Source organism: Neopelma chrysocephalum, unplaced genomic scaffold (genome assembly GCF_003984885.1).
Source record: "Neopelma chrysocephalum unplaced genomic scaffold, ASM398488v2 Primary Assembly neopelma1_25, whole genome shotgun sequence".
NCBI lineage: Eukaryota > Metazoa > Chordata > Aves > Passeriformes > Pipridae > Neopelma > Neopelma chrysocephalum.
In genome coordinates, this window is record NW_020897694.1 from 14,431,944 (window position 1) to 14,457,709 (window position 25,766).

The window sequence follows — 25,766 nt, forward strand, 5'->3', positions numbered from 1 at the left end:
TATAAATTAAAATTTGGAGTAATTGGCATTTTATCATATAAAAATAATGTAACTGAGGGAAAATTTGGAATTCAGTTAGTATCCTCTTAAATTAAAGACTATATACTCCCCTCTGTCCTGAAAATGGCTCTTTGTTGGTGTATCTCAAGATTTTATTATGAACCCTCATGATAATTAATAATTTCCTTCAAATGTTACCTCCTTGAAGTATTATACTTACAGAAGAGTCTGAGCTTTTGTTTCAAACTAAGTGGGGTTGTAGAAATGCTTGAAAATGTGAATACCATATAACTCGAATGTGGCTGATCTAGGTAAAAGGGAACTTTCACCGCCATTAAGGTATGTCATTCACTTTTTCAACAGCTTTGTGTAGTTCTGACATAAAGACAAAGGAAGAATTTATTTCAGTGTAAGATTTTGACAATATAATAACTTGATGGAGGTATTTGCATTAAAAAGTTACTGAAATCCTAATTTCAGATAGAAAATTAGTAATAATTGACATATACAATGATTATTGACAGCCAAGGAAAGTTTATTAACAGATGCAACTGACAGTAACTGCAAGACATTATGTATGAAATCCTGATTTAATTCCAAAAGTTATATATGTTATGGTGGAAATTGCATACTACTTACTAATCTAAAAGAAGAAAAAGGCACAAGAGACAGTCCTATTTGCGTCTTCTTCATAATTATGTGGTTAACTGACATGGTCATCACATTGGCATGCCAAAATGGTGGCTGCACAATGAGATGCTCCAGCAGAAACATACGTTTTATATAACTGCCAATGCATTAATCAATCTCTTAGTTCAAAGTGTTTCCCCCATTATTTTCAGAAAGCAAGCCATCTAATTCTGCCTGAGGCAGGAGATGTGTTGCTGGGCATAGTAAAACCATGCATTGTTTTTCTCATGTAACTGACTCTTAAGCCAAGACACCAAAGGGCACATTTCTGAAGCCTCCAAGGGCTCCCAGTCATACTGGCAACAGACTGGCTCTTTACAAAGGAGGTGTCTAGTCTGTACCTCCTAACCGGTCTCATCTACTGTGTTTGTCTGCCTCTTGCAGATTGCTTTGTGTTGGCATCCACTCCCTTACATGGCTATACCAGAAGAGTGAATAAACAACAGGATACTCTGGCACTGGGATATATTTTCGTAATGATGAAAACCGAGGATTTCACAGACACTGTGACTCAAGTTCTCTCTTCTAAGATGAGTTGGCTGAAGTATTTACTATGGCCAGATGAAGCCTAACCCTATGTGAGAGAAGTGGGGGTTGAGGGCAAAAGCAGCCTACTCTCCTTGTACCTCTTGGCACAGCCTGGAATAGAAGCGGTTCACTGCCAGCACAGCTATCCTGTTTGCCTACAGCTCACTGGGAACAGGTAAACACAATATTTTTGATAAATGGAGCAAACCATGATGTCCTACTGCCTACATAGAGAAAATAAGGCAACAATCCATTTTGGAGACCAAGAGGATCAGTGTCTGCCCATCACTTGCTCACCTGAGCTGTTTTATTCCCCCAACCTCTTTCCAAAATATCTGAATGATACCATCACTACCTGAAAGAGTGGCAAAGCTCTTAAAATGTTTAGCTGAGTAAATGTCTTGATTCACAAGTGACTGCATATCAGAACTGAGAGGCTTTTGCTGAAAGCAATTACATTGATTAATTACCCTAAAGAAAAGCCTCTTTCTCTCTTTCTATGGAGCTCCAGAGAAGAAAAAAATATTAACTTACATGTTTTACTTACTCAAAATATATGAGTTAAAGCCATGTAGCATGTATTTCTGTTTAGCAGTTGGGAAATAATGTCCCATTGCACCCTCACTTAACTTTGAAGCTGAGTTACATTACTCCAAACAGGTAGGAGTAGAAACAGAAAAGGATATCTGATGTGGTAATCTGGAAGTCTGGTGTCAGGTGCTTGACCCTCAAATATTTAGGAGCACCATTTCACCCACAGTTTACATGGTCATGCTAATTTTCACTGCAGCTCAGTAACAGCTGTTCAGTTTCGAGAGAAAGAGTAATCTATGACTGATGTTAAATAAACTCAGTTATCACTAAGATAACATGTCTTAAGAGCATCTCAAGGTAGAAATATTTTAAATGTGTATGATAAAACAACAGACAAAGATTATGATAGTACAAGGAAACTAATTTTGTGGCTCTGGTGATTAATTAAGTTAAGTCAGCTCTGGAGGTTTATGGCATTCCTGAATCTCAGAGTGAATTTCAGGGGTTTTTTTGTACAAAGAAACTTTTCACAAGTTGTATAAGTGAGAAGCTTTTGTATTCTTGTATTCTGAGTACAATTTCAGGAACTACAGCAATATTTTGAAACCGGACTTAAGTCATTTCAGAGAAATTGGTTGCATAACAGGAAAGAATTAAGCTGGGTTCCTTGGGAGTAGTATCAGAATATAGGACATCATACAGCGAGTAGCCTCATATTCCTTGTCCCACAATTTCAGTCCATTTTTATGCACCTTCCTCACCTCTGTATTATCTGGAACTCTTCGCAGACAGAAGAAAAATCTGCTATGCCCATGAATATTATTATTCCATGTGATTTTAATGGAGGATTCTGGGATCATTAAAAGTATGACAGAGCAAAACACACAGAAATACAACTTCCTCTCTTGCTTCCTGTAGGTAAGGGACTGAGTGGGAAAGAAAAGGAGACAGAGCCTCTAACCAGAAAGCATATATTATATTGGGTACAGGGTCACTGCAAGGTTCTTCATCATTGTCATCATCATCCACAACAAGGGTACTCAAGGGGTGCGTGTTTTGATCTTGTGGGTCATCCCATCACCAAGTAGCTCTATGGCATGTGCCTGAGGCTGCTCAGTCAAGCCCTGCTTGATGCAGGGAGCCTGTGGCAAACCACAGCTGAGCCCATGGAACAGTCTTTTGTTGCTGCCTGGTAGCATGATGTCCCACACATACCCTATTTTGTTGAAAGGGCAGAGTTAATGAATGTTTAGGTTGTCAGAACAAATACATTAGCCACACTTGAAACTTTGTGGATATCACTTCCCCCACCACCCACGAGTGGGAGACCAGACTGTGTCCAATTGCAGGTGCGTGCGAGGAGAACGACCTGTTAATGCCATTCTCAGGTACTGAGCTACCTTCATCTGCTTCCCCATGCATTCCTCCTGGTGGCTTGATGGCATGTGATTCAGTGCTGCTGACTTTGGACGTCTAATATTTGCTTGTCTAAATGTAATGTACTTGTTTCATGCTTTAGCGTAGAGAAATAGGCATGTTCAGCTAGTGATTCACCTACCTGTTTTAGATTCTTGTCCTACACAGGGGTGATTTGCCTGTCTCCTGCCTTCACTGAAGACAGAGGCTGAACAGCTAACTTCTGAAATTTTACAGGTATAATGTTAAATTAGATTAATCCATGCCTAGGGGCTTACTTGTGAAGTATTTGATTATAGATCTTGAAGTGGAACAAGTGTTACTATAAAAAATAAAATCCAGGTACATGCTAAAATGGCTTTTATACTGAGTTTTGATGTAATATGTGTGCAATATATCTTGCTACTAAAAAGGAAAACAAGTTTTTTATGTGTACCTGTGCATATGTTCATGTACACAAAGAAATTAAGGTGTATTATGAAAGGTAACTAGGTGTTTGAGGTGAATAAACATGACAAACTTTCAGACATACAAAGACTTCTTCTAGTTTTTTTACATATATCTATATTTATATCTATATATATATATATATACACACATATAAAGGAGTCAAAATAAAACATGGAAACCTATTTGTCTTGTGACAGTGTACGTCTGAAGTCCAAGTACACATTTGGTGTTCTTTGGTGACATGGCATAACATTACATGCAGTGCCTCAAAATCATCCTTTTAAAAAAAAAATTGAATACGTGTACATACATATACTCTACTATACGTAACAGTAGTTCTGAGTTGAGTTTGGCATGTGGCCTACATGACATAGTAGAGATAAATAGATAGATGTACACTTGTGTGTATCTGTGGTTGATTGTTCATATACCCATATGCAATGTAAGCACTGGTATGTCAAACCTGTATGACTTGTTCCATACTTCATTGCTTGATCATGTTGCTTTGCAACTAGAAAACAGCCTCGAAGATTTGGCCTAACGAGCTCTAAATCCCTTTCTATTCACTTTGCCGACTGTGTTTACCAGAACACAGGAGAGATCACATGCTGCTCTATTACACTCCCGAAGAACATCCCGCCATGCCCCAGCAAGATGTGAGCTTAAAAGCAGTCCAGGTGCTCACAATAAAATCAACAGCTTTCAGGGCTGTACCATCCCAGGACTGGCACAGTGACAATGTCATTTAGAACAAACTAAGCACAGTTGAGGTTTGAACCTCATCAATGCAGGAAAAGAGAAGTACAATAAGAGCGTGCTAGTAATAAAATAATTTACTTGGAATATGCACCCAACTTTTGTAGATTTAAAACATTCCTTTCTATTCAATTTGCTTTATGCAGAAACTAGCTGTGTTGTGACTAATGAGTGGATGTCAAGAATAAGAAATCAATTAATTGCTGAGATTTAAATCTGTGTTTTAATAAAAAAATGTTATCTGCACTGTAGTCTCTTAAGTTCTTTTCATGTAATAATATACTTATCATTAATGTATAAGTCATAAATAATAATAATTTGAAAAGTAAATCAGCTGTTTTCTCAGCTGAAACTTTCAGGTTCTATTTCATTTACTTTTGAAAATACATCTCAAGGCCAAATGTTGCCCTTACATGTATTCATCTCTAAAGTAAAGGGAAACTATATGTGTAGGGATGAGCTTAAAATCTGTACTAGTGGAATGAATCTGTTTTTCTTTTACCCTGCTCACATAAATCCCATCCGTGGACCTGATCCAAAAACTTCTGAAATCAAAGGCACTTTGTGATGACTTTAACAGATTTTGGAATAGAACTAAACTATCATGAAATGTTTTTAATTGGAGGGGGGAAAGGGAAGTCCTTCAAAGCCAAAACTTTTCATAAAAGATAACTAGGTTTTATATATACAGAGTCTTGAAAATAATTTGGAGAAAATGTTTGGAATTGTTGAAATGTAAAAAAACCCAAATCTCTGCTTTTCCACTTATCTTTGTTTGTTATTTAGAAATACAGATTGCAATAAAAATTATGTTGATCACATAGGATTTTAAAGGAAATGTTTTCTTATTGTCAAACCAAAAATATAAAAATGTCTGAGCTGGTTATTCTTTTGTTTTCTTTCAAAAATTTCATGAAATTTGAAATTTTCTTCCTCATCCCTGATGGGACTTCCTTTTAAAGCAAGAAGAAAATTTCAATGGATGAAGAAACTCGTTAGCAAAGAAATTCCCTTTGGTTCAGGTCTTTAGTAGCAGAATAATTGCTGAGCAAACTCATACCTCATGATAATGACAGCTGTAATTTCCTTTACACTGAGTTAAACCTACTAAAATGAGACAGAGCTTTCTCAACAGTACTCATCACTCGCTGAGCTTAAAAAAAATTAGGAAAAAAAGTAAAACCAAACTATTTGTCTCTCCTCAACCCTGCAAGCCCCCCCCACCCCAAGCTACCATATTCACTGTCACCAGAGGAGACAAGCATTGATAACTTGAATCTGTCAGCTCTGTCTTCCAGGTTGCTAAGGAGTCTTAACCTTCAGCTGTTAAGTGAAATTGTGGTGGACAGACCTTCCAGTCTTCTCACTGCATTACAGAATAAAGTAGATCTTTTTTTGATTGAATGTTGTCTGAAATACCTCAACAGAATAAGCAATAAAGTGATTGCTGAGAAATTCTCTGCTGTTGTAGAATTCTTATTCTTTATGGAAATGCATTAATAAACAGTTTTAGGGTATATCTCATTAAACTGAAATGGGGTTCTATCTCAAATGATAGAAGTCCAATGAAAATCTGCTAAAGGAATGAAAACTATTCCAAAATATTTTTTTTTTGCAAAACGCTTAATTTGAATGAACATCATGATCAACTGTGAACTTACAAAACAAAACAAACAAACAGAGCATGTTGCTAATAACACCAAGGTTGTGTGTTTGATACTGATATGAGCCATTCACTTAAGAGTTGGACTTGATGATCCTTGTGGGTCCCTTCCAACTCAAATTATTCTGTGATTCTGAAAAAGGAAAAGAAGAAAACAAGTCCTGTGGAACTGACAAGGAACTGCAATAATCAAAAATAACTTCCATGATGGTTTGACTCCTAGACCCAAACCTTTGAGTTAGAAATGATCATATACACTGAGATTCACTGTTTGCATTGTGGATTGACCTAGAGATATGCATTTCTGTTGTGTGCTGAACTGAATTTAAAATTCAAACTTTGGAGAATATGAAATGCTCAGGTGATGGACTTATTGTTCATTGAATGACCATCACTGACTCTCTGCACATACACTCTTGGCCCACGACTTATCAGAATTATAATGATTTGCAGTCTAGTCCGCAAAAAGAGAAGATGCAGTTTAGTTACATTATTTGGCAGTTCTCTAACCTAATCCAATATGCAACTACTTGCTGCACAATACAAACATGTAAAAGTTAGGACTTGGAATGATATTCAATTTGTATCTCCATTTAAAAGCTATTCAAGTGGTATGGAAACAGCACAATTATCTGTAGGAGATGAAATCAGCCAGCCAGCTCTTTGTTTGTTACAACAACATGGAGGAGTTATTTTGCCAACATTTTTATAATGTGGGCTAATATCATGCAACTGCACTTGATTATCATGTCTAAGAACGGGCATTTGACATCTCAGAACATTTTGGAAACCTACCGTTTAACAGATATCTACATGATATGAGGAAAGGAAGTATTATTTTTTTTGCAGAAGCAGCTTACAAGCTTTAAAATCAAGCTTACAAACTTCTCTTTGTGTGATAAAAACCCTGAGAAATCCAGGGGAATTCATTAAGTGTCACTGGAGCAGGTCTTTTAAAAGACATCTATGTTGTATTCAGCAAGTTTTTTCAACCTAACCCCCTATTTTAGAACATGAAAAAGCAAGAAGAGATGCTCTGGAATGGGGAACAAGAATACTGTGACTTAAGCCCTGAGAAGCAGAATCAGAAGAATTTATGTGTTTGGGACAATGTGTACAGGAATAGATCTGCTATCAAGTAACAGATTATTCATCTGACTTGGCTGAGAAATTCTGAAATGAGGAAAATGATGCCTGAAATTTTCTCAAATAGGACAAAAAGGCTGTAAAATTATGTAGGTGCCAACTTCAATCTTTACTTGAACTGAAAAGAATAAAGTTGGTGCAGTAACTGAGACTCACAACATTTGAAAGAAGTACTGTCTTGAAATGTTTAGCATAATTTATATCTTGAAAAAATTGCATTCATAGTTCCATTCAAATCCATTTCTCCACAATGCATAAGTGATAGACTAAATAGCATTGTCCGTTACAACAATCCACTTTGGCTCAGATGAAGAGTGAGACTGAAAGAGTATTTGAAATCTAGCTCTGGAGTTCCTATACTGCACATTACTGTGGTTTTGCATGCAGTATTTTCAAGATCAGGATAGGTAGAAAAAGGAGATGCTTCCTATGTAAGGTCATACACTCTTATTTATTAAACCTGCATCAACCATGTCTGATGTCTCTTAGGATACATTTACAGTATCAAACAACTTAGGTTCTCAGTTCATTCCTGGGTCTCTATTCCCCCACATTCCATGTTACATAAATGTTCATTTGTTGCCAAGCTGTTATTCTCTGTAATGACTCAAGTAGTTCATCTAAAACAAAACTCCGGTATGGTGAGTTGAGTATAAGACTCGCAACAGCTTTGTGTCTCTCTGCCTTATACGGTCCTCCAACAACACCTCTGAAGGCTTTGAAGCCTCAAAATCCTCCTGGTGCCCTCATACCACACCTTAGGACATATAACAACTATTTTCAATCTCACACTAAATGAACAAAACTCAATGGATTATCAAGCAAATCTTAAACTACACTGGCTACATCAATCACTCAATCTGTCTATCTATCTATCTATCTATCTATCTATCTATCTAAAATGCTAGCTGTATTTAAGGGTTATGGTGGTACCATGAGACTTCGTATGCTACATCAGATCAGAAGTGATGTAGCTACACTTGAGTGTAGCGTCACTTGAGCAGGGAAGATGCAATCATTCCACATCACTTGGCTGAGGATCCTGCCGTCAGTCTCTGGAGAGTATGTTTGTATCACACTATGCAATGCTTTGCAAAAATAGCTCATCTGGCTCTTAATAAACCTTGTTTTGACATAAGAGTGTGATGGTATCACGGATATTACTGGTTTCTTCACTTAGCTCTTTGGTAAAAAATGTCCTATCTTGTCATTCTGAAAAGTGTGAAAAAATGAAAGAGGGAAGACCATCCTTTATTATTTCTCTGTCCTTCTTCCTATCGGATATAACAACTACCATGTCTCCTGCAAGATTTTCTTTAATGTGGCTAGCAAAGCACAGTGGGAGATACAAGTGAGGAATGTACAGCTTGCAATAAAAAGTCCACTAATTAATCAGGGCCACAGCAATGACTGAACAGTGTTTTGAGATTTTCAGAGCAAAACTATGTCACTAAAAGTTCCATAATCCTAGACAAAATGAAAGGCCTGATATTTGAAAAAAAATACAAGTTAACAAACTCCAGGTTCAGGTAAGGTAAGATACAAATTTAAAAACATTATGTACTAAGTGAAAAATGCAGATGAAAGCTATGCCTATAGATATTATTATACCTAAATGCTTTAGGAATAATTTCCTACACGTAGGATGAGTTGCATTTTGATAGCTTGCCCAGAGTACACATTGGGTGCTGTCTCTCTGGATTGAATAATTTGTCTCTGAAGTCAATACTTTCACAAGCCATGAGTCAATCTACCTTCCTGGCACAGTTTTCCTTTTCTTTTTTCCTTTTCTTTTTTCCCTTTCTTGGGGGGGGTTTTGGGCTCCCTATCCATAAAGTGTTATGTCCGTTCTGAATATCTAACTTTTATGGAGGTAAGACATTTATTAGGTAGTTAAATTAGGCAAGCAAGGTACAGGACTGTAAGAGATGCATAAGCAAGAACTTTAAGAATGAGTGTTCCCACTGGGCTGTATTTAATTATGAATTATAATTTACAACTAAAACAGTAATTATTGTTCACCTGGATATTGAAGAAAGATTCATCTTGACAAACACATTCATCAGTGTCAAGGTGGATTTGACCAAATGGAGAGGTTTCTGATGTAGATATTTCCATCTGAGCTAAGGCCGGACTTACCGGTAGAGGCCGAAATCTTATTAGGTCAATTTTTATAGCTGGGAAAGGAAGACTAGGCTTCAAACCTACAAGGCCTTTTTTGAAATCAGAAAGACTGAAAAGTCCAGAAGTTCTGCTACTTTTACCAACACTAACAGTTGTTCAAATAGAAAATATTACCTCTACTTACAAACTTTGTTTCACCTTTGTCCTTAGACAATGAAGGTTACAGCAATATTTGAACCAATTACCACTTTGTAGTCAGCGGTGACAAACAGGAACTTATTTCACATTCATTTTACATATCTACAAAAGTATGAGAGTAACCTTTTACTTATATTGCCTTAATTTTCTTATGTCATATTAAGAGATGAGGATGACCAACTTAAATAGAAATGTTACAAGTTAACTCATATCAATCCTCTCTGATACCTCTGCATTGTAATATACTTCTAAGCTGTCTCAAATACTAGACATAGTGTAACTAAGGTAAAATGGAATTCAGTGAAAATTAATTTATCCTACAAAATCAGAGTTTTGAGGGCTAGCATCAACAATATGAACTTGCTAATCAGCATAGCCTGCCAGAAATAATAACTTAATGTGCTAAAGTACACATGACTAGCGTGATGTGCTCTGTGACTATTGGAACAAGGCAGATCTAAAAAAAAAAAAATTATAGAAAGAGCTTTTTATTCACTGACATATGTATTGAAAGTTGTGAGTTTCTAAGAGTCTTCTCTATGAGTCATCTTCTCTTGGAAAAGACCTCCTCTTTTCCATCATTTGTCACAAGATAACAGTGAAGGAAAATTCTATGTTCAATGGACTTTTAGGTTACCGAGAGTTGATAAACAACAATTTTAGTTCTTGTTTGTACATAGAAAGACTGTATTAGAAAAAGAATGGATGTATTATTTCAGTGCCAGTCCAGGAATTGAGAAGTCAAGGTTCTTCTTTCAGCAGGCTTCCTTGGTCACATAGCTTAGGCCTGTTTTTCAAAGGTATTTAGGCATTGCTCCAGTCAGTGTTGCAATGATTCTGTAATCTATCAAAGCTGTTACATGAACTAATAGCTCTAAGTTAAGTCAACACAGTTTAAGCAGAAAATAAGACAAAGTTTTTCACAAGGTTAATTAACCCTTGTTAGTAACAGACTATACGCACATAGGACAAATTCTCCAGATCTCCAAATCTAAAGTAAGGTGGGAAATCTTTCTGAAAGATATCTCTACTTTAGTAATATTATAAAAAATTGTCAATGCACTTCTGGGACCTATGAAATTTAGGGAGGTCACAATAGCAGCCATGGTCTCTAAACTTCAGAATCCAGCTATCTTAATGTCTCTGTCCCATGACTGCTATTATGCACCTGCTTCTGTAAGGTACCTATATGGTCCTGTCTTTATGTCTGACAACTTTTGAGGTGTTTATCCTGATTAACAACCTCTGAAACAGAGAGGTATTACACCCTATGGCTTATCTATAAGATAAATTTAGGATTTACCCAGATTCAACATCACAGTGTTTCCCTGACTAGTGCCACGTCTCTTTTCCAGTGATGCAGGAGCAGCACTTCTTGGTCAAGTTAAGAGGCATGAGATGTGGATGTTTCTCACAAAGCATTTCCCAAATATGACATGTACCTAGTTTGGGGGAGAGTGAAGTTGGTATCGCTTCCCTGCTGGAAGAAAATTGAACCCTCTTGTCACCTGAGATAGGATTTTGGAGAGTGGGAGGGGACCTGGGAGCTGCACATCACAAGGCCCAAGCAATACTAGATTGCTACTGAAAGAAACCTAAATTTCAAGATCAACTGCTTCTACAATAGCTCATAATGAGCTCTGGATTTTTAATTAGTGATCTAATGGAAACCTGTGACAGGTAGTTGGGTATCGTGAGATAGAGCAGCCTGGATGGCTATGCAGCAAAGACTGAGCAGTGCTATGAGATTGTGGGCATGGCTTTCATCTGATTTCATAAGGTGTACTTTCTAAATCACAGATCACTGTTGTATGTATCCTCACCAGGTTTACAACATCCATTTCTGTGAAAGCAGCAAAAGTAGATATATGAAACATGACTTTTCAATGTCACAAACACCAGTAATTCCACCAGCCAACTCCAGCTTAAAAAAAGTCTACTTGTGTATATGAGAAATGTCTTAGTTTGCTTTTGCAACAACACGTATTGGGAATCATGTTCAAGTGGTTCTGGACATTGACCTCTATGTTCTTTTGGTGTGACTGCTTTCTGAATCGCAGTCATCTGGAAAACATGACTAACCTTTTTTATTTTCATCTTCCCTATGGCTGTATGACAATTAATGTTGCTAGATCAAATCCAGCCCTTGTTACACTTGATTTCGAGTTCAAAGATTTTGAAACTAGGGTAAACAGTATATTTTGATACATCCCTAATTGCCCATGGTTTTGGTTATTTAAGTATTATAAATTTAACACAAGAATCAGAGCACAGCTTTGCTCCTATTTGCCTAAATCTGCCCCCCTTCTTTTTCTCTATTGTGTTATCAGCATCCAAGGAGACACATGGGAGCTGATATACAGCTGTTGTTTGTAAGTCACATTCCTATGTCAAGGTAATAAACTTGTGTATGTATTAATATTAGTATACCCTTCACACAGTTTATTTTTTACACTTGGGATTTCATCAACAGTAAACTCAGAAGAGCTAAACATTGTTACTGAAGCTGCAGTTTCAGGATACAGTAGCTGTGGGGCAATGCCATAGCTAAAAAGTTTGCATCTTCGGCTCCCTGCCTTCCTGCTCAGCTCTCATCCCAGAGCAGAGGTACCACCATCCTTTGCACTGACTAACTACTCTCAGAGCTACAGTGTGCACTGAGATTCTGAAATGGTCTGAGTTAAAGAGAAGCTCTGATTAAGTAGGGTTCAGAGCCCAGTCTACCAAACAATTGTTCTGGTAAAGTTGGAGGGCCTGGCACTGCAGCACTGGGAAGAAGAAGGAGAATGACTGGGAGGAGGAGCAGGAGGAAGAAGGAGGGGAAGGAGGAGGAGACAGCTAGAGTGTAAAGGATGAAAGTGTCTTGGAAAACAGTAGTATAATAAGTTTGCAATCCTTTTTTACCTGCAACAGTGGTTATCCTCCTGTTCTCATTTTTAACAAAAGTGATGAGTACCCTAACATCTTTCTGGGGTTTTCATGTGAAGTGTTTTTCCTGGTTCAGTTTGAGGAAATGACTCACATTCCTGAGCTCTTCCTTCATGCTCTTTACCCTTCTCATACACAGACATAACTTGACTGACTGGTAAAGATTTGATGTGGATCAATGTTCATACTGGCATCTGGGAACAAGACAGATAATTTTTTTCTCCCAGTTTCCTGTTTAATTTCATAAGGTGACAGTTCCAGTTAGTCTCAAAAGGCATAATATAAGCTTTGTATAAAGGCTTTGTGGTTCTGACATTAAAGCTGTCTTTTCTGCATAGTGAAAAATGTTGCCTTAATCTGGGGTAAAATACTGATCAAAAAGCTTCAAACTACTTTAGTTGAGAAGAGTGTGACTTTTTAAAGAATTTGGGGTGGGGGGTTTTTTTGGTGCTGAACATCACAATCTAAGCAAATAGTACCTGGATTCTTAGCTCACAAAGTATTTATTTTCAGTTTTGAAGATGGTGTTCTGTTTTAAAGTAGCTTTTCACATAAGTGATCTGCCATCACTTTCAAGCAAGGACTGAAGGTACAGATCAGGTTTGGACATGTAGCTTTATACAAGGTTTTACAAAGGTCCTGATAGCATGAAATATTCAGGAAAGAATGTTTTTACTTTCACTCAATACTTAAGTCTATTTAGTCATGTCAGGGAGTCGGCTAGTGGTCTGAGCTGTGTTATCAATCCTATAGACCATCTGCTTCCATACACATGAGAAACTATGCAGGTGCGGGAGAGTACCCAGACTTGGCCTTCACATCTGCCTTAAACAGTTTTCATCTTATCTCAAAGATAAGGAATTTTGCTGATAAAATGATCAGGTAGAACCAATTTGACCAGATATTAAGCAATTGCTGCAGATATACTCATCTTTATTACTTCATTGTGAAGTGACTAAGATTTTGAAAGAGATCCTGGTGACATAAAAATGAAGCGGCAAATAAATTCAATTAAAAAATATGGAAGACATAAATTCTTGTGTGTGTGAAAGCATGAGAGAGCTAAGGAAGTATTTTCATTACATTTGTTATTCAACAAGGACCTACATCTGTTTCCAGTTTGCACTGATTATTGACACATCTGGCTATTTGGCCTTAGGAACTACGAGTTGCTGTTGTGGCATTATTCTCTGAATCAACTTTTTAGACCACCCGGAAAATAATATAGCAAGTGCTGTGAGAAGACTGTGTTATTTGTAATAAGATTACCTTTTGGCATCTAAATGTATTGTACAAATGGGATTCTGTCATCTTCTGTTTTATAAATTACAGTTTTGCATTTTTTACACCTGTGGGGAAAATAAGGCTGTAGCCAAAGGGCTTACTATTTGACAAAGATAAATCAGGATGACCAGATAGAGTCTCAAATAGATGCCAGATACAGTAGTAACTACTTCCCTTACACGGAAAAATACCTTTTTTCAATAGAAACAAAATACAACTGAAGTCACAAAACAGAGAAAGATGTTTCTTTAACCTATGGTGAGATGCATTTTTTCTGATTGATATCCCACTGTTGGAAGTGAATACTGACCAACTAGTTGACACTTCAGACATTTTTCTCTGTAACAAACAGTTAAATTTTATCCATCAGCGGTTTGAGAGTAGCAATCCAGTCCAAGAGTGTGAAAGACATATATTGTAAAGTATATGACGAAGACTTCGAAAAACCAAAAGATAAGATCATAGGATAGAAAAGACCACCTAGATTACCAAAACCAGTCCTTTCCAATCACATGCAAAAAATAGGATAGTCCTGAAGGATTCACGGAACATATACTCCAAACACCCCCTCAAACCACAGGCCAAAAACCACTTCCAATACTCTGTCATAGATTTAAGACAGAGTAGTAGAAGACCAACAGCCGTAGCTTTAATGTGCCATAGGAAGGAACATGGTGAAATGCTAATTTGTTTTATTACAAATATTTTTTAACTGTGGTAAATAGTTGTTTTTTAAATGATAGTCTAGGTAATCTATATGGCCATATGAAGACACAATGCAGCTTCACTTTCTGTGTTGAATTACATGTGGAATTAATTTGACCTTCTGCATAAAAATAACACAAGCCTTATAGATGCATAGAATAAAGAAATAATTTTACTGCTTTTTTATGAATTGCAAGTTTGTAAATGTCTTTGTGTGCTTTCTCTGAGAAAGTTTAGAGACCCTCAACAGTTATTTCCATTCCTTCGGGTCAAGACTGCAGTTTTTAATGTGCATTATTGAATTTTTAATTCCTTTAATAGCTAAAGATTATAAAGTACAGAGGGCAAGGCAGCAAAATCACTGGGAGGCAAGAGCAGAGAATGAATACTGTATTCTTTGCAGTGCTATACTATACTCTGCTATTCTCTTTAGGCTTACCCTTTGTCCTCTTCAACATTGTGTCCCTGTGAGTGGTCTGATTTCTCTTGTTTTCTCCTTAGGAGAAGAATCTGAGGGCAGCCTTTGTGGTAGGGGATTGACACCTCCTGCCAGGCATACTGCCATACGGATTGTCAACCATTCTTCTGCCTTGCCACATCTTCTGTTCACCTTCATGACAATGATGATGATGTCTTTATCTGCCAGGCCAACTTAAGGATCTGCAATTGGAGAGAACATACCTGGTTAGGAAATAACTGCACTAGTGCACAGTTTTCCAGCAATTAAACAGATGCAAGAATGACTGAGGCAAAACAAATATGTAAAAATAGAAACTACGCCGGGTGACTTTTTTTTCATGTGCATTTAGTGGACTTAGGACTTCTGCAAGACCTTTGAAAAGTGATTTAGAGCTAGTTTGATAATGCCTGTTTTGAACTTTATCTTTGCAATGCCTACAAAATTTCTGCCCAGTGCTCAGGGAATAAGTCAAAGCACCTAAATCAGGTGTTCAGGCAGCTTAGTCAGACAAGTAAGAAAGTTAGGCATCTTGAGAGGATGATTCAGTGTCCCACATGCTGAGCGATAACTTGCCCAGATCTCTGAGGCCTCACAGTTAGGGCACTCTGCAGGGAGCAGGGAGATGCCTGGTTCCCTTCCCAGAGATGTTTATGCAGTTTGCATGAGTGAGATTTAGAAAAAAAGGAGAGACTAAGGTCAGGACCTGAACCAGGTCTCCCCTCTCCCAGCTGAGCAACCTACCCAAGAGGTTCCTGAATTATTCGTTGTTCTCCTTCCAGCAGCAAGAAAATGATCTGTCTTAAATCTGGACCTTGCTCAAAAGAACAAAGCTTAAACAGGAGGGAAGTACTGTGCATAGCTGGTCTACAGCATGAAGTTTAGGACACAGCTGAAGTTAAAAAGACTCAGGCATCTAAACTTCTTGCATCCTTCATGAGTATTTAAACCATAAACTGTTATGCAGAAGGCAGGCTGGATTTAGAAAAGCAGGCTGGGCTTTTGTGAATGCCTAATGTCAGATTGTGTGCAACAGCCTGAAACCGATGTAATTAGGCGTGCATCTCTGCAAATCCTGGGACTAAGCTCTAGAGAAGGGATAGGTCGATGTTGTCTTCTGCTGGCTGGATCCCAGCCATTTTCTTGTTAGGAGAGCTCATTCATGCAGTGCAAACACCTCCTTTTATCCAATGATTGCATTAATCAACTCAGAAGTCAAGCAGGCTTCTCTAAAACCTTTGGGAATGGTTCTTTTTAAACTGAGAGTGTGTCTAAACACCTACAAGTCTCAGAGTTACCATTCATGAGACTCAAATGTTGTATTGAGTAGCTGTCAAGCTACTCAGCTGGTTTAGAACCATTTTCCTTTAGATACAGTCCCTCAAAGACCGTATGTGCCTTATTGTGCAGTAAGAGGAGATTGACTTACTTCTTTGGGGGCTATTTTGATGTCAGTATCCTGGGTGCTGCCAAGTATGTACTTTTTTTTGTTCTTTGGCTAACAAAGCTAAAGATAATGCCTGAGAAGTTAACATTTTCAATCAGATGTCAAAGGATTGAAGTAGTTTTACATATATGAGGAGAAAGCTATCCTATTGAGATTGTATGCCAAAATTGCTTTAGTCAGCATGCAATAAACTGTTGGGAACAAAGTGTTGTAAAAACCTTTAAACAGAAATTTGGAACTTTATACAGTTCTTGGAAATAGGATCCATCTCTTTTCCTCTGAATTCAGCTCCTGCAGCACTCTGTCAACCATCTGGTATCTTCCAGGAAAGGAAAAATGTAAATTACATTTGTCCTTTGAATAGTGTGGGGGAGAATGGGGGGTGAATTATATTTATATATGAAAAAAAACAGACTAATTTTAACTTTAGTGAAAGCTTTGTGCTTCTCAAACTGTTACTGCTATACACACAGCAAAAATTCTGTTTGAATTATTCCTATATGCAATTTCCATGTGCTCCACTGATTTACATGCACACAATCAACCTTGCAGTCTCTCTCACTTAAAAAGACCATCCTGGATCAAACTATATGAAATGTGAGGTCATTCGCTTGTGATTGTGTAACTTCTAATGTTCACGATTCAGTGTACAATTTTATACTGCCTCCTGGGGGGTCTTGTAGCTTCCATGCCAGCAATAGTCTTGGATTTAAATGTACAAAAACTAATGGTGTAAGACAGTTGTTCATTGATGATGAATAGGTGCACTGTGTATGGAAAAAGGGTGAGATTTATATTATAATGAACTGTAGAGAATTCAGTATGTGACAGGACCCTAGGGGTTTGGTGAATAAAAAAGGAAATCCAATAATGTATTTCCTTTTATCCAGTATGTATTCAAAGATTCTACCCCTTAATTTTGCCTAAGAATTGTCATTCAGAATGCTGAATACCACATCACTTCTGTTTTCATTTCTCATTAGTTTTGCCTGGAATTTCAATGCCTTATTACCAACATTTGGTTTACCCCAGAAAGATTTTTATTCATGGCATCACAAGAATAGATCTCTAGAAGAATTTTCATTGTAGTCTCAATTTTTTTTTTAATATCTTTAGAGTAATTCTGGTATGTGAGACAGCTCTTCTCCAACATCCAACTCTGACACAGATGTTGTACTCCAAGGGACACAGGATCTGCCCATGATCTCCCTCAATCTATCTAAATAAGTGATTTGTACTGGTAGGATTCAGATACGGAGCAAGAAGAAAAGTGGGAGACTACTAGCACTACTAGTAGATGGGAAAGTAAATGACCAAGAAAGCAATGCGTCTTAAGTGCTGCTGGGGTCACTGGAGTGGTGGTAGGTTTCCACCTACCTCAGTAATACTGGCTGAGCAAAGAGCATTTAAAGGGATCAGAGGTGGAGACACATATGATGAACATATCTCATGCAGGGAGGTGGAATGAGTGGGAAGATACAGCATGCACTGTAGGGGTGGAGGGTAGTAAATCTCTGCTTTCATAATCACATGTGACTATGCACTGAGGGTGGGATTCATTTGACAAAAAGTAGATGCTTTCGTCTGAGCTGCTCACACTCTGTGCCTTTCCTAGGCAGTGGAGAGAGGTGAGCATGTTTTAAAACACTGGTTTGTAGTTTTGCTGCTTTATTGGTTAAGAAAGAAGAGTTAGTTTTCCACATAATGCAAAGCTTTTGTCTAAACCCTAAAGAAAGGATTTATTATTACTTTGGCAGGGAGTTGTGCTGGAAAGTCTCCCGCTTCAGTTCCCTGGACAATGTCCTCCCCTGAAATATGGTTTGACTGTTCAGAACAGTGCACTGCAAATTCACACAGAGTGATATTGACATCTGGCTTTAGCATATGGGATACAGATAGTCCTTGATTGCTGAACAGCTGTGCTACTTTGAAAAGAAACAATTGCATTTGAAGAATATGGGATATAGAGTAGGCCTTGTCCTATCCCACACATCTTGCTGACATTTCTTTTTCTAAATTACCAGTCTGTTTATTAAATTTCCACAGCATAAAACCACCAAAATTCATAAGAGATTGAAGTAGATGGTAATATTGTCAGATATGCCAGCAAACAATCCACTGACAACACGTGTTAAGAATCAGTCCATTACAATTAGTCAAGAACAATGCCAGATGATGATGGGGCTGAGTAAGAACAAACACACACAAAGGAGGGGACAAGGGAAGTACTGAAAGTTCAGAAAATGTTCCCATTGATTTTGTATGTAAAAAACCACTTTGGTGAAGAAGTTTTGCGACAATCTCAGCAGTCTCAGCGACTGTAGTATAGTGAGCTCCTTTACACAGTAACAAAGAGTACTGCTAAAAGCTGAACAGTTGACAGTTCATCAGAAAATGGTCTTTCATAGCAAAGTGAAATGCAGTTATACAGGGAAGGGAAACAAATCTTTGCAACCCAAATTTATCTGAAGAAAAACTAAGATCTTGGTATATCTTGTTCCAAATTATGCTGTGTATAGAATATTGCAAATTGAAGTTGCTTATTCAAACTTTGCTTCATTTTGCAACCCACTAGTATATATCCCAGCATGATTTGGTGATTGTAGGACTGCATATCCCATTAATACACATTTCATATACTTTTCACCTAGTAAAAATTATTGTAGCTAGACTACCTGTAGACATTTTCCATCAGTCCTATACCTTATGCCATAATTTCTAGGTGCTAGGATTTAAGGGTCATAGATGTCCTTCTGAACATCAAGCCTGCCAAATGTATGAGAGTTTCACAAGTAAATTTTGTATCAGAGCCATGGTATCTGTATGAAAGATAGTGTGTCTTTAAAAATCGGTGCTTAGTACAGATTTAAAGACTTCAGGACCTGAATTAATCCCACCTAACTGAGGTGTCTATAAAAAGCAGTCACTTGAGGCTTTCTCAGTATTGAGCGAAATGACAATAGGAAGTGTTGCGGTGAATTGACCAAATTTAACTTTTGAGGGTGCCTTCTGCATATTCAGGAAGCTGTTAACCTCCTCTATGAGAGTTATGTGCTTGAAACCTGAATGGGACAAATCTAGGACCAAATGGGCCAAAGTTATTTTAGATAAAGTTCTAGCAAAAATAAAATGAAGTGGTTTGGAATAATGCATTGGCTATACAAAAGAACCTCCTGGCAGCACAACCCTGTGACTCATCAGAATAACTAAAACTAGCTTGCAATACAGGAAAGTGAGGGGCTGTTGAACTAGAGGAATAACAGTGACTTTTTTTCGAAGGAAAAAAAAAGAATGCTATTTATTCAATTCAGGGTAACATGAAAGAGCATATTTGTACTGTCCTAACAGGTCAGTTCATGAAACAGATCTCTTCAAAAAATTTATTTGTAATAGAAAAACTAATGTGACAAAGAACTATCATACCAAGCAACCAATCAAACCAAAGATGTATTTTCAAAGTCTTTTAGATATATTTTCAGTCTTTTATCTTCTTACATATTCACTTCTCAGAAGATAGCCATTTTCTCTTACCTCTGCCAAGTTCACGCAAGTCATATTCTTTTATTTCATCTTTATTTGTTATTAAATTTTCATAAAATTTTCCTTTTGTTTTCAGTATCCTTTTAGAAGCTTCTTATTGTACACTTTAAATACATGGGCCACATCCTTTCCAAGTCTCTCCCTTCTCCAGGCAGAATAGAACAGAAAGTTTTTAGCAAGGAAGCTGAGTGTTTCTTTCATATCATCTTCTCGGAAGAAAGGCCATCAGTAGCTCAGCCTCCACATCCGAATTGTCTTTAATTGATTTGGCAGTTGACCTTCCAGGAGTGTCAACCCTTATCATTGCAGAATCTGTGGTACAGGTAATTTTAAAATGTGCCATGCATTCTTCCAAATTCAGCATTATGGTACAGTAAACAGCTGTGATACAAAATGCATTACAGTTTTTTTACAGATTGCACTATAGAATATAGGAATATAGAAGAATAAAGTAGGAGGGGGGGAGGGGGGGAAGGGAGGAAGGAATACAATATCCCAGTATCCTCCAGCCCAGACTGCACTTTTTAAAGCATTGGCATATTTTTTACTTAAAATCTTAACACTTCCCTATCAGTCTTTGTAATTAATGGCTGTGTTGCTCTGTTGTCTGTTTTAACACTTGGTGGTCCATATTAAGATGCTTTGAGAACGTACCATGACCTCTCACTTTACTGAAACATCACAGAGTGTGCAAAGGCCAAAGCAAGAGATTGGCTATAACTTCCGTATTTAACTGCTTCACATATCTTGGCACACATACCCTATTCTCTTTTCCCCACCTCATGCTAGTGATCAAATCTCTCTGATGAGAGAACAATTCCTTAATGACAAGAATGAACACTGAAAGAACCATGTACAAATAAGATTAATAAGTAATAATAAGTATTCCTACTAAATATTTAGTAGAGGTGGACTTGAAAAGCTTTTTAAAGTCTAAATCACCACAGGCACTGAAGCTGTTTAAGTTTAAGCCAAAGCAGGAATGTCACATTAGGGGTATCATTCTGAAATGAGGATTTGTACCTGGATGTTCCATTCCTTAGGTAAATACTCTCATCAGTTACTTAAAAAAACAATGTCTGTTTTGGTCTTAAGCAGGCAGTAAGTGACTCCAAATTATAATAATTTCCACAATCTCACTGTCTTTTGGTTAATGGGCTAATTACATGAAATCTATTATGTATTAAGGAGCTACAGAGGAAAAACAGAACCCAGGAACACATCCATCTCTTTATATACTCAGACTGGGTTTCTTTGGACCTTCTGGAACACTTCAGGCTGTGTGAGGGCAAATTCAATAGCCTGTTTGGTAGAGACTGACATTAGGGAGTGGATACATGGAAATTCATGTCCAAGCCATCCTGATTTTAAAGGATGGTAGTCACTTACTAACTCACTTCAAATTTTTTAGAAATCCTGATCCTTTTTTTTTTCACTGGAGTAGACAACATTTTAGAGGAGATTTAAGGAAGACTTCAGGGATAAGTGATCATGGCATTGTCTGTTTTGCAAGGTCAAAGTAGAAGTTATTAAAAGTAAGAATTTTATTTGAGGAATTGATGGCATATATTTTTAAGTGATAAGCCCATAGGATGTTAAATATGCCCTCCTGGAAATTTTAAAAATGTAAACTATCATTACTCTCTTCTGTTCTGCAGTTGCAAGTGCTGGTGCCAGAATTGTTTTATGCCTGTGGTAACAAAATCCCTCTTCCTTTGCCCTTAGCCAGCCTTCCCAGGTCAGAAATTACAACTGATTTTAAGAAGAGGCATTTTACACTTGGTGTATATACATTTGTGTACGCACATAAATAAATCCATACAGAGCGGTTGTTGCCTGTGGTTGGCTTGATCTGCAAAGTCCTCCATTTAAGGAATGGACAAGAATCTCCTCCATTAAAAGATGACTTTTTAAAAAACTGAACCAGTAATTCCACTTTAAAAATTGAGGAAAATCTGGGGTTTTAATTTTCAAGTGAGTTATTCCTTCTCTACATAGTTCTTCTGTTTGCATTCTGTATGGCAAAATGTCACTGTCATCAACACAATCACCATATGAGGAATGCTTCTGGCAAATGAAAGTTTTTCATATGTAGGTTTTATTACAATTTTTTAATTGTATAAGATTTCAAAAAGCCATTTTAATACTCACTGCAGTCAATGGAAAGACAGTTGTTGAAGTCCACTCCTGTGGACTTCAGATCAAGACACAGTGAGGGAAAGGGTTGTCATAAAGGCCATTAAGATGAAATTCTTTTTTGGACTTGGCATTTTTAAACTCTCTTTTCTTTGTTTTGTGATCACATAGTTTGTGATCAATAAAAAGACGTTGTGCTGTCGTACATGCTGTAACTGAACCAACAACTTAAGTTGCACTGTAACTAAATCACAACCTTTGGACAAGTTACAAGGAAAATGTATTTGCTTTATTGATTTTTAGTCTCTTCTACACTGATTGATCATTTACTTTATATAAAAGTCTGAAAAAAGGATATGCAAATGCATAGTTCTTTAGTCTGACTGAATGTCATATACAACAAAATAATCTTTTGTGATTTCACATAAGAACTGGTTTAATTTGTTCCTTTGCTGCCACTGTTTTCAAATACTTCAAAACAGGAGTAGTAAGAAAGTGGTTTAGTTAATATTTTTGTTGAGGAATCAGACAAGGACATCTCTGATTTTTGTGAATATTTTCTGACAAACATAACCTGTACTGTAGTAGCAGCCAGAAGTCTGAACCAGGCTAGGGCAAAAGGTGTCATAGTTATGTTACAGACTTCTTGGAAAAAAGGTTTGTGTACTGGTAACAGTGCAGTCTAAATGAGGATAGTTTCATTGAATACATCTTTGTTCTCTTTGTTCTCCACAAAATTATTCTTTATTTTTATTGAGATTAAACATATGGTGTTGTTTCTGCTCTATGATTAACTGCAACATTTTTGAAGAGAAATCAAGGGGATTTCAAATTAGCTGTGAAAATGCTTGCCCTGTGATTCTTTAAGAAATATTTGAACACACTTTTATAAGTAATTTGAAGGAAATTATATTATGTGTTTCTTTAGGCACTGTCATCAATCCAAAACAATAACCTTAGGAAAATCTGTAGAATCATATATATTGTTCTTCAACAACGGAGCCCAGCTCCATGGTGAGGAGTGCTGTGCAAGAAGGAGTATTTTACAGTCACAGAATCATAGAATATTCCAAGTTAGAAGTGACCCACAAGGATCATTTAAGTCCAACTCCTGGCCCTGCACAGGACACCTCCAAGATCACACCATGTGCCTGAGACAAAAGTGAGTCCAAACACTTTTTAAACTCTGTCAGGCTTGGTGCTGTGACCACTTCCCTGGGGAGCCTGTTCCAGTGGTCAACCACCCTCTGTGTGAAGAACTTTTTCCTAATATCCAGCCTAAACCTCCCCTGATTATTTTCACTCAGGAGCACTCCATACTAGCAGGGCCATGAAGTTTCCAGGTAGAACTGGCTGAAACTCAGCTTGCTCTTACTCAACAAAGAGTCTCTCTGGGCTTTTGTGTGTCCATGTAAACACACATACACATACCAAATGTGGGAAATTGTCTGAAAAAGACTGCTGGTCAGCATGGATTGATGAGTAATAGATTGCTTTTCTCAGAAAACCCTTTAATAGGTAGCACTTTTGCAATACCTATAAATAATATGCCATTAGTTTCTGATAGCACTTTATGAACACTGAACTGATAAACAGATGTGCCTTTAAAATCTGGTATAAAACATCATTATAATATTCAGAAGTGAAAAAGACAGGCATTCTTACACAAAAGTCATTCTATATTTTGTTCTTTTCTCCATACTCAGCATTAAGAGATCACACAAATAGCTGATTTAGAGGGGAAGTTAAACTCAGATGGCAAGGTGCTCAGAAGGGGCTCAGAAACAGTATTTGTTTGAACTCATAACTATCCATCCTTCTGTAGAATAGATAAAGCACTGAAAAAAAAGTTAATAGGAAAAAAAAAGGCACACGTTACTTCTCAGTCCGCTATTACTCTCAGGTGCTCTTTATTCCATGTGATTATGTACTCTTGATATCAGCCTTACTACTGTTGTGTCTGTCTGGTAACTATTTATTCAAATGCATGATCCTAGAAAAGCACTGACACATTCATTTCATTGTATGTATGCATGTCAAAAGTGTTGTGTTTATAACACTGAACACAGGCAAGCACATAAGAGGCTTCTAAATACTGAAATAAAGCATTACTCTCATCTTCCCAAGATACTGCTTTGTGAAAATCCTCTTTTACTATTCTTCACTCTTTTCTTATTATCTGAGAAAAATATTTGTATGTTGTCCCTGCATCAAGAAATTACAGATATCTCCTTTAGAATGCAAGTAACAAGATGACACAGTTTCTTTATAAACTATCAGAGGACTGACATTAATCTCCCCTTAAAAAGAAGACCTGGAATAAAAATTAAGTTTGAATTATTAAACTGGCATTGTAGATTAGGAAAGAAAAGCAGGAAGATACATAGGATATGGAAAATAGGAAAGAAATTGGACAAGTGCTTTTGTGGCCATTTTGAAGGATAAAATATATGCAGATTGGCAAACATAGCTTTCGTTTAAGTTGGACCTTTCTGTGATCTAACAGATCACAGTCTCACCTGCCTTCATGTATGGTATTTGAGACTTCTTGTCTTATATAATAAAATTGCAGAAGTTTTTATGAAGTCCAAAGGATTCTAATCAATTCTAATTTTCATAGTATAATTATTACAATTATTACTTATTGAATGAACATACTTATATTGTTATGTTAATCTTATTATACGGAGAAATTTTCAAACTATGCAAGCAGTTCAGCCCTCTCTGGTTAGTGACTCACATATGAACTTACCCTCTTTCCCCTCAGAATTATTCCAATCTGTAAAGGAAAGAAAAACAAAGGGAGTGGTGAACAATTTTAATTTCAGTCTACATGTTGTTCATGAACTGTTTGTTTAACTCTATTTGTATAGGTTGGGTTGATATCTGTGTCACATGGTAGTTTTTTTCCTTCATGATCGGAAGCTAAAAATGAATCACAAAACAATCACTAGTGACTAACAGCAATCACTCTCATTTTTATTATCTAGTCACAACAGCAGCTGGGAAACTTTAGTCCCAAATATTTTCAGAGTAACCTGGCAATTGTTGGTATTCTCAAAATAGAGAATGTGATTGAGAATGAACTACACTACCTGTGTCCATTCACACAGACAGACATTCACTGATACATAGATCTATTCACCACAGACTGATTTTTTGCGTGATAGCTTTCCTGTCTCACCTATTTCGCCACCAGTAACTGTGGTGCCATTTGGTGACACTCTCATATATAGCAAAAGGACATAAGTAATAGGTCCAAGTCCTGTTTGCACAAGCAAATCCTGCAGGAAAGAATTTGCGTCAATGACAATGCAAAATCCATTGTCCCTCCCTGGGAAGTTGGTCCTGAATGATTTTCTGTTAATTTTATGTTAATTATCCTTTCTATCTACAGTCACACAGTGAGTATCGTGTGTCTCCAGCAAACATCCCAGCAGAAGCTCATAATGAGAAGCTAAAGATGCAGGGAAAGAGATCATAACCTGGGTGGAGGAGTGACCCACCTCTTCTGGCAGTATGAACCCTTTAGGAAGGTGGTTTAAAATCTGATTTCAAGTCGTGTAAGCTGCATTTTTTAAATATATATTTGTGGCTCTGCCCTCACAAATCTATGATTCATGACAGGAATGCAGCTTGGATCTCTTGCAATGTAAGCAGCTGCAGATACTTCAAATACTTGGGTACATGTGATCCAGCAGCTTGCTATAAATTTGCCCCTAAAAATAAAGTAACAAGTGATTGAACACTGATAGGAATTAAAC

The 25,766-nt window shown here is 37.1% G+C and overlaps 1 long non-coding RNA gene across 1 annotated transcript; it reads right to left on the reverse strand.

Moving 5' to 3' along the window:
- Nucleotides 1-14,776: 14,776 nt before the first annotated feature.
- LOC113963338 lies at nucleotides 14,777-25,533 on the reverse strand. The gene is made up of 3 exons (XR_003532755.1): nucleotides 25,509-25,533; nucleotides 24,755-24,781; nucleotides 14,777-15,082 (listed from the first exon to the last, which is right to left on the reverse strand). It is a non-coding gene; the product is annotated as an uncharacterized LOC113963338 (long non-coding RNA).
- Nucleotides 25,534-25,766: the final 233 nt, after the last annotated feature.